At 41.8% G+C, this 13292-nt stretch overlaps 1 protein-coding gene across 7 annotated transcripts in view; it reads left to right on the forward strand.

Moving 5' to 3' along the window:
- The window catches only part of PPARGC1A (PPARG coactivator 1 alpha), a 672898-nt gene that overhangs the window by 281637 nt on the left and 377969 nt on the right, over nucleotides 1-13292 (forward strand). The gene's annotated exons all lie outside the window — the stretch shown is intronic.

Raw genomic sequence — 13292 nt, forward strand, 5'->3', positions numbered from 1 at the left:
GGCTAGCACAGCTCATTCTCTTGGCGAATAGAGCACAGAAAAGTGTAAGACCTCTTGAGCCTGAGAACTGGCACATTGCTGCTTCTAACACATTGGATTGGTCAAAGCAAATCCCAAGGCTAGTTCAGATTCAAGGGGAAAGAGACTCCACCTCTTGGTGGGAGGAACAGTAAAATTACATTGCAAAGGGGAGTAGTTACAGGGAAGGGAAGCATTGTGGCCATTTGGTGTAGTCTATGACAACCACTTGGCAAACATGTCACCTTGGACAGGGTACTTCACTTCTCTAGGTTGTGGTATTCTTGTATCTAAAAAAATATCTAAAAAAAAGATATGTGCGACACACACACACACGCCCCTCAGTGCTCAGAGTTACAACCAGGCCACATGAATCAGACCAACTATGTCAAAACACTTTGAAAGCTACAAAGTTTCTTAAAAAGGTACGATTTTATGCTGACTTTGCACAAATTCCTTTGTAGACCAGGACGTCGTAACAGAACTTGCCTCATAAAGAGATGCAGAGTCAATAAGATAGTGACTGCAAACTGCTTAGCCCAGTCCTGGCACAAAGAAAGAGTCCATAAATGACAGTGGCTCTTTTTATTATTAATAAAAAAACGAAGATAAGCTATAGGTGGAGAATACCGAGTAGGTTGTGATTAAAAAAAAAAAAGAAAAACAAAAGACAAAACAAACCCATTATAGTGAAATATGAGCTGACCCCCAAATCCCCAACTGCTTTACTATAAAATATATTTTTTTCATCACCCGTTGATGGCTTTTGGAGTCATTTATTTTTATTGTCTAACAAAGGGCACTTTGTTGAGTGCTTCATTATCTGTAGAAATGCTCTAGCATTTGCACCAAAACCCTGTGCTCAAATGCTGGCGCTGGCAATACCTCTTAGTGATAATTTTCGAGTTAAGTATTGTGCATCAGGTAAATGATTGTGCATATAAATGGTCATTTTAGCTGGCCCATTAGCAGGTAGAAATGGACAGTCTTTTCCGAGGAATATTCAAATCCCCCCCACCCCACAGTTAACTGCTTCAAGTAAGATTGTAGAGCATGCTGTGATGTTGTACAAAGTCAGATTTTTGAAAAAACAATAATGAAGGTCTTATTGTTAGCTCTTCCAAGAAAGGACTCGGTACATCTGCTGTTTCTTTTCTTCTGCTGTGCAGTCTCACGTGTGTTTATGATGTTATTTGAATAATGCTTCTAAAACACCACTAGCAGGAACATGCCATTTAGTACTTGTGGCCCTTATTCATTACAGGCATTGCTTTAAAGTCCAGACACCTAGATATCATAATAGCAGGTAACCCCTCTAGCAAAAGTGTTCCAGCACTAGATTGTATGACTCTGGAAGGCATAGGTTGGAATTTACTTAAATCTCAATGAGTTGCAAATACTAGTTGCTAAATAATTGTATATTAAAATGAATATTTGGGTGCCACGATGAGGGCATTCTCTCACATTTCACCACCCTTTTTGATCCAATCCTACTTTGGCTTCCAACAAGAGAGCCTAATGAATAAAGACATGCATTTCAGTTCAAGAAAAAAATAATGGTGGTTTATGGAGTTCTATCTCATTTCTTTTTTTTTTTCTTTTTCTGGAAGGGAGGGGCAAAGAGGATTAAGGGGGAATCTCATTTCCTGAAGGCTATCTTTTAACCCAAATCTCAAATAGTTGATTAAAGACACGAGACATCCCACTAAAGATGCTTTCAGTTGTGCTGTTCCCCCATGCTATTTGCAGTATACTACTGTAAGATAACTCTGTGTATGGCATAAAGAGAAACCTGTTCCCTTGTAAGGTAACCTTCAAGATTGCAGATAATTTCCTGGAAATGGAATCTACATTATTGCTTATAAGTGGTGGTTGACTCATTACACGTGTCTAGCCTAAGATATCCCAGATGTAATTAAAGCTCTATGTTTCCTAGTTCCCTTCTTTTGATGGTAAGCTCCTTGAAGACAGAGCAACTGTGTTTTGTCACTTGAATGCCTGTCACCCCTCAGAATGCCTGGCATCTACTAGGCACTAAGAAGCCAAAGAATTCTTCCATGGCTTGAAGACACTGCCCAAGCCTTGCCCTCAAGGAGCTTCCCGTCTAGTGTTAAGAGAGCAGAGAGTCATAAAGACTGAGTTTTAAGACCTCTTTCCAAAAATCTTGAGGACTTTTGACTGACTTTTGTGCAGAATGTGAAAAATAGAGGAAACGGGCACTCTACCCGTGGTTTGAGGTATGTTGCTTGCACTCTTCACCTTTGACCTTTCCTCCTTGGCACTGCCTTCTTGTCTCCAGTTCTATCTTTTCCACGTGGTTCTCTGAGTTGGCATTACTATTATTATTATTGTCTTAACCTGGGTTATGCTTCTCTGAGGAGGTTGACTCTTCTCTGATGAGTGCTGTGGGTCTTTGGCTAAGAAGCGATAGCTCTTCTTCATGCTTCTCAGGGGTGTCTTTAGCACGGTGCTTTGCACACTCTGCATGGTCGGGAAATATGCAGTTTCCATCTTCTGTTTGTGTCTCTTTTCTGGTTCCTCACTAGGCCTCCCTATTGTAATCTTCACTACCTCTTCTGCCTTTGAACATCTCTTTGCTCTCCTTTTCCCCATTCTGCTTTCAAGGATGAGTCTTGTGTCATGTCCCCAATTTGCCTCCTTCCATTCCAGTTTTTCACTGTGGGTGGGACAGTGGGGGATGATGGAGGCTCAAGAAGTAAAGGCCGTGTTAATACCGCAGTTGAGGCATGTTGCAAAAAGGAAAGAAACATCACCAGCTAAAAAGGTAATTCTGTTCTGTGTCAGCCCTGTTCTAGATGCTGGAAAAAAGCAGTGAATATAGTGACTGAGTTATAGGATGTTAGAGCTGGAAGAAAGGACTTTCTCATGCAATACACCTTTATCGCAGAGCCTCAGAATGCCAGGGACCATGGTAGGTCCAGGGGATACAGCCGTACTCCAGTCTAAGGCTCTGAAGAGTGGCTTTTTTGGGAGGAAGCGAAGTCCTAACCCAGTGATCCTCAAGATTTGAGATGACGAGAGTGAAGGTTAAGTCCTTGTTATTCACTGTGTTTCTAGTTGGAGTCCCCAGAGCGGTTGCATTTGAAGAGTCAGCTGACTCTGGGCCTGTGGCTTCTAAGCTTCCAAAGCCCTGGGAGATAAGAGGATGCCATATGCTGCCTGTTTAAGTGGTCATTACCACAGTTGTGAAATAAATGAGATTCCAGAGGATTTTGTACTCCCTTCTGCTAAATAGAGCTATGAATGGGATTACAATGAAATTTTTAGGTATTTTATTATTTATGGTTGGCTTGGAGCTATTAGCCATGTATATATATAAAAGAAAAGTAACAAAAGGATGTTTGAAGAAAGCCCCAGAAATCACAGTAGGTTCAATGGTTGTTATCACAAAATGAGATCATCTATTTATTACGAAGAGCGAGGAAGGACCTTCATGCCCCCCCAGAGTGGCATTCCATTTTATCTGGTAGATAATAAAGGGTTTCCCCCATGATTACCTGATAGATTGGAAGAGCTCCTTGGGATCCATTTCAGTCTATTGGGTAAATGATATGTTTTCTAATGGCATTTTTACCCAACAGTGAAGCTTGTGAACTAATGATATATATAGTGAGGCCTCTGTAGGGAACTGTGTAGAGGCATTAGTTACTTTTATAAAGTTATACATAGGCCCCAAGCTACCAGATTCCAGGGAGATGACATTTGTATTTAGTATTACCAGAGAAAATAAACACTTTGCAAGAGCATTCTTAGGACATTTTCACAGGATGTCTAAAGAGGCCATGCATTGGGCGGCGTGCCATTTCCAGCCAGTGACATCGTATTTGAAATGCAGCTGCTCTTTGTTGCTATGAAAGACATGTCAGAATTAGTCTGGGACGATCCCATGACTAGCCCCATATGGCTGCCTGGATCATCGGTCTTGGAGTTGTTGATAGAGGAGTGATTTAGGTTCCTGAGGCACCATGAGATCATGGAAAAAAAGCCCTGGGCGGCAGTCATAAGATGTGAGTTGGAACCCCAGCTCTGACGCTTAATGGGGCAAGTCACTTACCTGGCTGAGCTTCAGTGTCTGTCTTTAAAATGGGGACAACTGTCACTGTGTCACATGGAAATTGAGAGGACTGAGAGGCATGTCTCACGTGCTTTACTATAGCAAGGTTCTGGCGTGTTCCAGGACCTCAGTGATGAGTGCTTATCAAGGAACAAAGCCAACAATAAATGGTTTGGCACTAAGACAAGTAGTCTGTCCTCTGTTGAATGCAGATTCCCAGGCCTCCCAATTGACCTATTAATTGAGAATGTCCAGAAGGGGTTATATAACTTGCATGAGGTTGCTGAGCTACCGTAGGGAATTGCAGAAGTGAAACGGAACCCAGTTCAGCCTCAAACCTCGAACATCATACTGTATTATTCTCCTCATGATGTATCCCAATATTTCTGACTTTTCCAGCTGCTCTGTACAGTTGTAGTCCCACTGATATTAATGCACCCAGGCCCCACCTCCTTGACTTGTTTCTCTGGTCTTTGACAATCTGCTTCTCTTCAGATGTTTCTAGAAATTTCTGTGGGGAGGGAGCTTCTTTGTCCAGCCCAATAAAGACCACGGCTATTTTGCTTTCATAATATATGGATCTATCACGCCCATTTAGAATAACAAGATCTCAGAATCAGAAGGACTTTAATGGTCGTGTAGGCCAACCTTGAACATTGTCAGAATGTTGACTCCAGGATCTCTGACACATCCTGAGCCCTCCATCTGAATGGCTCCCAGGACAGAGAACTTTCTATGATCATAGGCCATCTCTGACCACTCTGGGCAGACAACACAATCTGTCCACATTTACTTCCATCTTCTGTTGGGCTGATGGGAAAGCTTCAAGGGACTAAAATACAATGTGCAGTTCATAGTGGTAGACTGAGTCCAGGACACAGAGTCCCTGGGTTTTAGAATAGTCACCTTCCTTGGATAAACAACAAGGTGACTTCATATCAGAGCCGAGGAGAACGGTAAGATGGCAAAAACTGAAGAGGCTTTTAAGTCACCAAGGGGGCTGACGTGAAGGAAACGCTGCAGTGTTTTCAGGATTGAAAGGAGAGAGTCTAAACCAGCAAGGGTAAAGTGCCATGTTTGCATTTTATTGATTTCCTACCTATTGATTTCAACAGATGAACTGTCTGCCTGAGAACAAGAGACTGACAGGGAAGCAGAAACCCAGAAGGCCATGCCTTCGAGGGAGGGAGGGAATTACATATAAAACACCCCAGGCTCTCTCTTCTTTCTTGGTCAGCCCAGGAGCACATTCTAGGGCTTTAATCCTTCTCTTAGAATCCTGGAGAGAGATATATTTGTGAGCTTGCCAAAGCCCTCTCTTCTATCCTCCCAGGAAGTCTCAGCTGTAGGGAGAGAGAACTGGGGGTTTTCTTTTGGATCTTCCTGAGCCTTGAGTGACAGTATCAGAGCTATTCTGTGTGCTTCAATTGTTTCCGATGCATCTGTGTGTCTCCAACACCTAGCAAGTGATTGCACAAAGTAAATGTTCACTATATGTCTTGAAAATTGAATGAATAAATACTTGATGAATTGCTCTCTCTTTGGGGGCTCAGGAATTAAGATATTCTTAAATTGGGAGTTTATCTGAACATCTCATTTCTTTCAGTTGAAAAATACCCAGAAGGGCAGAGACCACTTTTAAACTTCTTTTTCAGTGCTCCTCTGTGATACTGTAATATATCTTGGGGTTCAGTGTCATCAGTATTTTCTCACTCTGATAAAACTAGAGTTAGTTTTTGCCCTTGTAGAGAACCACTGTTTGGGGCTGTTCTTCCTCTCTCTCTGTCCAATGTATTGACTTGTGACACAATGGTAATGGTGAGAACAGCGCCTGGCTCATTCCTGAACAGTTTTTTTTTTTTTTTCATTTTTAAATATCTTGAAGTGTATTTAACACTCAATGAAATTCACCTGTTTTCAGCATACAACTCAATGATTTTTAGTAAATTATGTAATTGTACAACCATCGCCACAATCCACATTTAGAATATTTCCATCATCTCAGAAAGAATCTTCATGTCCATTTGCCCTCAAGTTCAAATCCCACCTTTAACCCCAGGCAACCACTCGTTTACTTTGTGTCTCTGTAGGTTTACCTTTTCGACATTTTTTTTTTTTTTTTTTTTTTTTTGCGGTACGCAGGCCTCTCACTGTTGTGGCCTCTCCCGTTGAGGAGCACAGGCTCCGGGCGCGCAGGCCCAGCGTCCATGGCTCACGGGCCCAGTCGCTCTGCGGCACGTGGGATCCTCTCGGACCAGGACACGAACCTGTGTCCCCTGCATCGGCACGGCAGGTGGACTCTCAACCACTGCGCCACCAGGGAAACCCCTCGACATTTTTTATATAAGAGAATCATATACGAAGTGAATTTTGCTTCTTTCATGTATCATAATGTCTTAAAGTTCATCCATGTTGCAGTGTGTATCAGTAGATTATTTCTTTTTATTGCTTAATAGTTTTCCTTTGTATAGACACATCATACTTTGTTTTTCCATTTACTAGTTGATGGACACTTGTATTTTTTTCTTTTGATTCTTATGCTGCTGTGAACATTCATGTACAAGTTATAGTGTGGATGTATATGGAAAGCAGTGGGCTGGGCTCTGTGTAGAAGAGAGGAGTACAGAGATGAGAAGTGAATTTCACATGTATTTGTGAATTTCCCCATTCACTACCTAAGTAAGAAAGAAAAGAAAACAGTTTCAACATCACTTTTAATACATAAGGTGATTGTATTTTCTACACGGAAAGTTAGTCTTACAAGACATGTTGATAAAAAGTTTATGATACCATTAAAGTGGAATGTCATATATATGCATAGTATGGATTAACTTTTTTAATAGGGGTGGTGGATAAGGTTTCTATAAATGTGAGCTGCTCAAACAAATAGAAAGTTTTGCTGAGAGTTAAGCATTTATTCATTCATGAATTTGTATGAACTTAGTGACATATGCAAACCACAGTTCTGAGTGCTGGGGGTACAACAGTGAACAAAGAACCCTGACCTCAGGGAACTTATATTCTAGAGGGGAGACTAAGATGATAAAGAAATAAACAGGAAAATATATAGTAGGTTAGATAGATATATAAATGCTGTAGAGAAAAATTAAGCCATAAAAAAGTGTTGGGGATGTAGGTGGGAATGGGACAATTTAAAATGAGGTGGTCGGGCTTCCCTGGTGGTGCAGTGGTTGAGAATCCGCCTGCCGATGCAGGAGACACGGGTTCGTGCCCTGGTCCGGGAGGATCCCACATGCCGCGGAGCAACTAAGCCCGTGAGCCATGGCCGCTAGGTCTGCGCGTCAGGAGCCTGTGCTCCACAACGGGAGAGGCCACAACAGTGAGAGGCCCGCATACTGCAAAAAAAAAAAAAAAAAAAAAAAAAAAAAGGAAAATGAGGTGGTCAGGGAAAGCTTCATTGAGAAGGTGACACTTGGGTGCAGATATGAAGAAGGTGAGGGAGTAAGTCATGTGAGTATATGGGAGTATTGCATTCTAGGTAGAGGAAGAGGCAAGTGCAAAGGCCCTGTGGCAGGAGTGTGCATGGAGTGCACAAGCAACAGTGAGAAGATCAGATGGCTGGAGTGGGGAAGTAAGAGTAAGAGAGGATGTCAGAGAAATGGGATCAAGAAAGGACAATGATGCCCTTGGGACATGCCCTGAAAGGTAGTGAGGTTCTCGTCCCAAAGAGAGGCTGAAGGATCCTTTGGCAGACATCATATGGTGATGCATCAGGTATCAGATGATCTGCTGAATACAAGAGTTTTTCAGGTCTCTTGCAAAACTGAGACCGCACTGTGATTCTTTGAGACAGGAAAATGCTGTTCGGTACTAAAAAGATAGGATATCAGAGCAGGTGTCAGAGGGCCTCCACTCTGTCAACGAGCTGATGGGATATTGCCCTGCGTTTGCTGGAGGTGGGTGACCTGAAGTGACCAGGCTCGGAGGAGCTCAGCACAACATCTCATTTCACTGACTAGAGTCTTACTTGGGCCCCCCTCCCTGCCCGGGCATTGCAATTTAGCTCAATTTAAAAATCAAGAATTCTTTTTTTCCCCTCAGTAGATTATATCCTCTTGGTGTATAGGTAGGAGGGAAAATAACTTAGTTTGTGAGGTTCCAACAGGTACTGTATAGTAAATTAATGTCCACTTAGCCACCACATGGATTGCTCTGTCAATACCCAAGACATTTAGGGTTACAATTTTCCGATCTCTTTCACACCGGGTACACACACATTCCAGCTGAAGTTGTTTCCTTTTACTCCCCCAGCTGTGAGTGACTCACTGATTTTTCATCTTTCGCCACCACTCAGTAGAGTACTGTTGGGGCTGGAATCAGGGAGAACAGTTGGAACCACCTGCAACACATTATTTTTCTCAAGCTTCCCTTGTTTCCTTAGCAGCTGTTGCCTCTGATCTTTTACTAGTTTGCTCAGTGGTAAAGAAGGATGACCCACAGATTACAGAGGATCTTATAGATTTAAAATATTCGTTATAAAACATTTAGATGCCTGAAGGCTTAGGGCTGCCATTAGGGCCAGTGTACAGAAAGCATAGTTAAGTTTCCTTGTTTACCCTGAATTAAATCCCATCCTTAGATCATGTAAAATGGTTTGTGTGTTATGTATGTGGCTTTGTTGCAGAGACAACACACACATCATTTTTCTTTGTTTGTTTTTTTTGTTTTTGTTTTTGCGGTACGCGGGCCTCTCACTGCTGTGGCCCCTCCCGTTGCGGAGCACAGGCTCCGGACGCGCAGGCTCAGCGGCCATGGCTCACGGGCCCAACTGCTCCGCGACTTGTGGGATATTCCCGGACCGGGGCACGAACCCGTGTCCCCTGCATCGGCAGGTGGACTCTCAAGCACTGCGCCACCAGGGAAGCCCCACGCATCATTTTTTAATAAACATTTAATTTTAGAACAGTTTTAGGTTTACAGAAACATTGCAAAGGTAATACAGAGTTCCCATATAATCCCACCTACCCCCAGTTTCTCCTATAATTAATATCTGATGTTAGTATGGTACATTTGTTACAATTAATGCACCATTATTGATACTTTACTATTAAGTCCATGCTTTATTCATATTTCCTTAATTCTTTGCCTGATGTCCTTTTTCTGCAGCAGGATTCCATCCAGGACACCACATTACATTATTTGTCACGGCCCCTTAGGTTCCTCTTGGCTGTGACCGTTTCTCAGACTTGCCTTGTTTTTGATGACCTTGACAGTTTTGAAGAGGATTGGTCAGGCATTTTGCAGGATGTCCCTCAATTGGGATTTGTCTGATGTTTTTCTTCTCATGATTAGATTAGGCTTATGGGATTTTGTGAGGAAGGTGACAGAGGTAAATCACATCATGTCAAGGGTGTATACTATTAACATGACTTATCACTGCTGATGTTGAACTTGATCTGAAGGAGTGTTTGTCAGGTTTCCCCACTGTAAAGTTATTCTTTTATTTTTCCTTTTCCCATACTGTACTCTTTGGAAGAAAGGGATTCTCATTGCACTGCCCACACTTTAAAAGTTGGAGTTACTTTCCACCTCTTTGAGGGTGGCGAATGTGCAGAAATTAGTTGGAATTTTGCTGCATGGCATATTTGTCTCCTCTCTTTCATTTACTTAGTTATTTCAATTATTTACTTATATCAGTAGGGATTCATGGATATTTATTTTATACTGAGTTCTAAGAAATAAATAATCTGTGTTATTTATTTTGTTTCAGCTTTGGAAATTGGTAACTCTTTTCGTTGGCTCTTGGGTTCCTTTGACATGCTACCATCATTTGTGTATGTGTGTGTGTATGTTTTTATGTGTGTTTGAGCACTTCCTTACTTTCTGGCATTGCAGGATACTCCAGGGTTTATTTCTTGCCCCAGTCTGAGAATCAGGCGTTTATGTAAGGATCTCTGGTTTCTTTTATTGGAGAATGGTATTGGAAACAAAAAACTAGGTTCCAGGAGTTCTCATTGTTACTGGGATATAATTGTTCTACACCCAGAGGGGTTATCTTGAACACAAACATTTTTTTGAGGAGACAAAGTTGTGGTATGGTAGAAGAGGCTGTGAACTTGAAGCTGCTGTTTGGGGTACTGGGGTGCAATCGTTCATGTTACTGTATGTTTGAATGCAAGCAACCACTTCACCTGTAGCCTCAGTTTCCTCTGTGTGTACAGCATAGGTATATTGGTATCTTGTCCACCTCATTTACAGAGTTTCAGTAAAGATCCAGAGAGTTCATATTATTTGAAAATGTGCTGTGAATTGGGAGTTTCTATACAAAGGTTTTTAAAATTTTCATCGTAATACTTTTGCATAAGTTGTGCCTGTTGTCATGATTTTAGTTTGATCAAATTTCACGCATTTCCAAGTACAGGATCCTAAACACCAGCATCCAGTTAGTTTTTAAATGAAAAATAATGTTTAATCTTAGAATTTATTTGGTAATATGTCCATTGGAAATTTCTGTTGTAAAAAAGGAAAGCTTCTAATAGTTTGGTTAAATTATTTTCCTTTCCTCAAATGCTTCCATGTTTTAAGAGGTTTAAAAAGGAGTCAAGTCAGATACTAACCAAGAGACAACTGTAGTTACTCCTAGTAGGTATATCAGAGGAGCTTGGAGAGACTTGGAGACTTCCCCTCAGCAGGCTCCCCTCGCACACCAAATGAATCTGCTATGTCAAAACAGTGCGCTTGCCATGCAAAATGTCACATTGAGACAGGTTCCCTCAGCCCCCATTTCAACCTGCTTGCCCAACCTCTGCCCCCCAAGTAGAAATGCTGGGTCTGCCAATGTGCAGAGTCAGAAGGTTTATTTACCTTCCAATCTGTGCACTGGGAACAAGGCATAGACTAACTCATGCTTTCCCCCATGCACGGCAAGCAGTGAAGGCTGTGCCTTGTAGGTAATGTGGTGAAGCTCTCAGTTATTTTAAAACAGATCCTCCAAAGCAACTCATTTGAAAGGGTACAAGAAAATCACATCAACCTCTTTCTGTTTGATGTCCCTTGTACAAACCAACTAGATGTGATTCACACACAAACACACACATATATAAAATGGCACCATGGAGATACAGTCAGTGTTTGAGGACCTGAGGCCCAGCTCAAAGCTGTCAGTCTCTGGGTATTGCTCCCTGGCCTGGCGACCCTGTGGAATAACCCCCAGCTGTGGGCTATAAATGATGTAGAAGAAGCAGTGAACCATCTCGGCATGAGGGGAGATGCATTTTGCTGGCATGTGCTGCTTATTGGAATTTCAAAACGTGGTCTCATCTAGGAAAAGGAGTCCCTCCTCTGTCCCCACAACTGAGGATTCTGAGATTTTGCTTCTGTACCGGGTGCCAGCTCAACTCCGCTACCACCTGACTCAACTTCATTTTCCTCTGCACGAAGCTCAGCTCACTCATAACACCTGTTTAAATCAGTTTATTTGCCTTTCCTTTTCATTAAGCGCTAATGTCAGAGGAAAGAAAGAAACACACAAGGAAGATAGTTGCCTATTGTACTATGGACACAATACAGAGATGCATATTTGGAAAACGAGAATTATTTGGTTCAAACAGGATTTTCATTTTGCTGTAAATAAATCAGCTTAAGGTGAAATGACCGAGCAAGAGAGAGGGCAGGGCAATGGAAATCCAGCCTGCTTGAAAATGTGTTTATTTAAATGAATGAACAGTCCATGGTATTTCTAGTCTGATGTGGGAAGGAGGTCTTCTTGTTGGTTTGGGAAAAGCTCCCTATGGGCCGTTCGTCTTAAACACAGCCTAACAGAGTGCTACTTAATGAGAGCCATGCGGATCTCAAATTCAATTTTGTTTCTAACTGGCTAAAGCACGTCTTTAACTTTGATCTGTAAGTAAGAGTCAGGAGCAAGATTGGCTAATGTTTGACTTCCAGTTGGCCTAATGAGATTTTATGAATATCAGTATTGCTACAGCATCATAACGTATTTGCTGGCTTTTTGTGGCAGTGAAAAAATATTGCTATTGGTCAAATAAGTTGGTTTCATGACACCACAGTAATTATTCCGATTTCCCTTTGGTGATTTTGGGACAATGGCTTCTTAAGTTTGGGGGAGGTCAGCATATTTTTTTAATTGATGCTTAGTTTGACCACATCTAATGTCAGTCAAGTGTTGTTAATAGGCTCTATTATAACACAAAAGTGCTGATATTTTAAACATAGCTGGTGAACCCCAGCAGGGCTGTGTATTCAGGCCTGCTCTACAGGGTTGCATTAGTCATTCAGCAGCGGTACCAAATTTATGTTGTTAAATTCATTTCAGCCATTGAAACTTGACAACTAATTTTGGATAAGAATGATTGGAATTGATAAACTCTCTTATTTTTGGAAGTGGCTGTTTTTCAAAACAAATCTTTTATCTAGTATGGCACATAATTTAGTGGAAACATACACAGATCAGCATTGCTGTTGATCATGAGGGCGGTGGAAGCATTCAAATCATTAGATCCTTTATTTTTCAGGAAGAAGTAAAGAATATTGTATGAAGGCCACAACGCTCATCCAAACCAATACACATAGGGCCATAGTTTGTATACTGGTAGTTTTTTAGAAAGGGAGATGGAAAAAAATACACCTGGTGTCTGTTTTCCACAAATCTTATATTATTACCTTTATGAAAACAAAACACTTGGATGTTTCTGGCATGGCAGAAAACTCCAATAAGAAGGAAATAAGGAAAGTCTATGCCTTCTCCTGTAGGACTGGCTCTTACGGAGGTTTCCCACTTAACCTTTAGAAGAACGCTGTGAGGTAGCTAATATTAACCTCATCTTACAGCTAAGGAAGTAGCTTGGGTGAATTCGAATCACTTGCCCAGGACCAATTGTTAGAATATGGCTGAGCTGGAATTCATTCCCAAGTAGGCCTGGCTCCAAAGGCCACTTCTTTTTCATTCAATTGAAGGCTCTTGAGTGAATGGGTCATATTTTTCCTCACCTCTGTATCGCCCAGCGCCCTATGCAATGGCTGGTCCTCAGGGACATGGTAGCTCCCTGCCAATCCCTTCCCTGACCTCCAAATTTACCATCTGAACCTCTGCAAACTGCCTCTTTCCCTTAGCTACTCCTTCATATTTTACTCAGTTAAAACCCCCTTGTAGTGCTGATTTAGAATTTGCTACCTGTCCGCCTCTGTTCTCCTCTCGAATTCTCCCATAGTATCTGTA

Source organism: Kogia breviceps, chromosome 6, assembly GCF_026419965.1.
Source record: "Kogia breviceps isolate mKogBre1 chromosome 6, mKogBre1 haplotype 1, whole genome shotgun sequence".
In the NCBI taxonomy this organism is placed as follows: Eukaryota; Metazoa; Chordata; class Mammalia; order Artiodactyla; family Physeteridae; genus Kogia; species Kogia breviceps.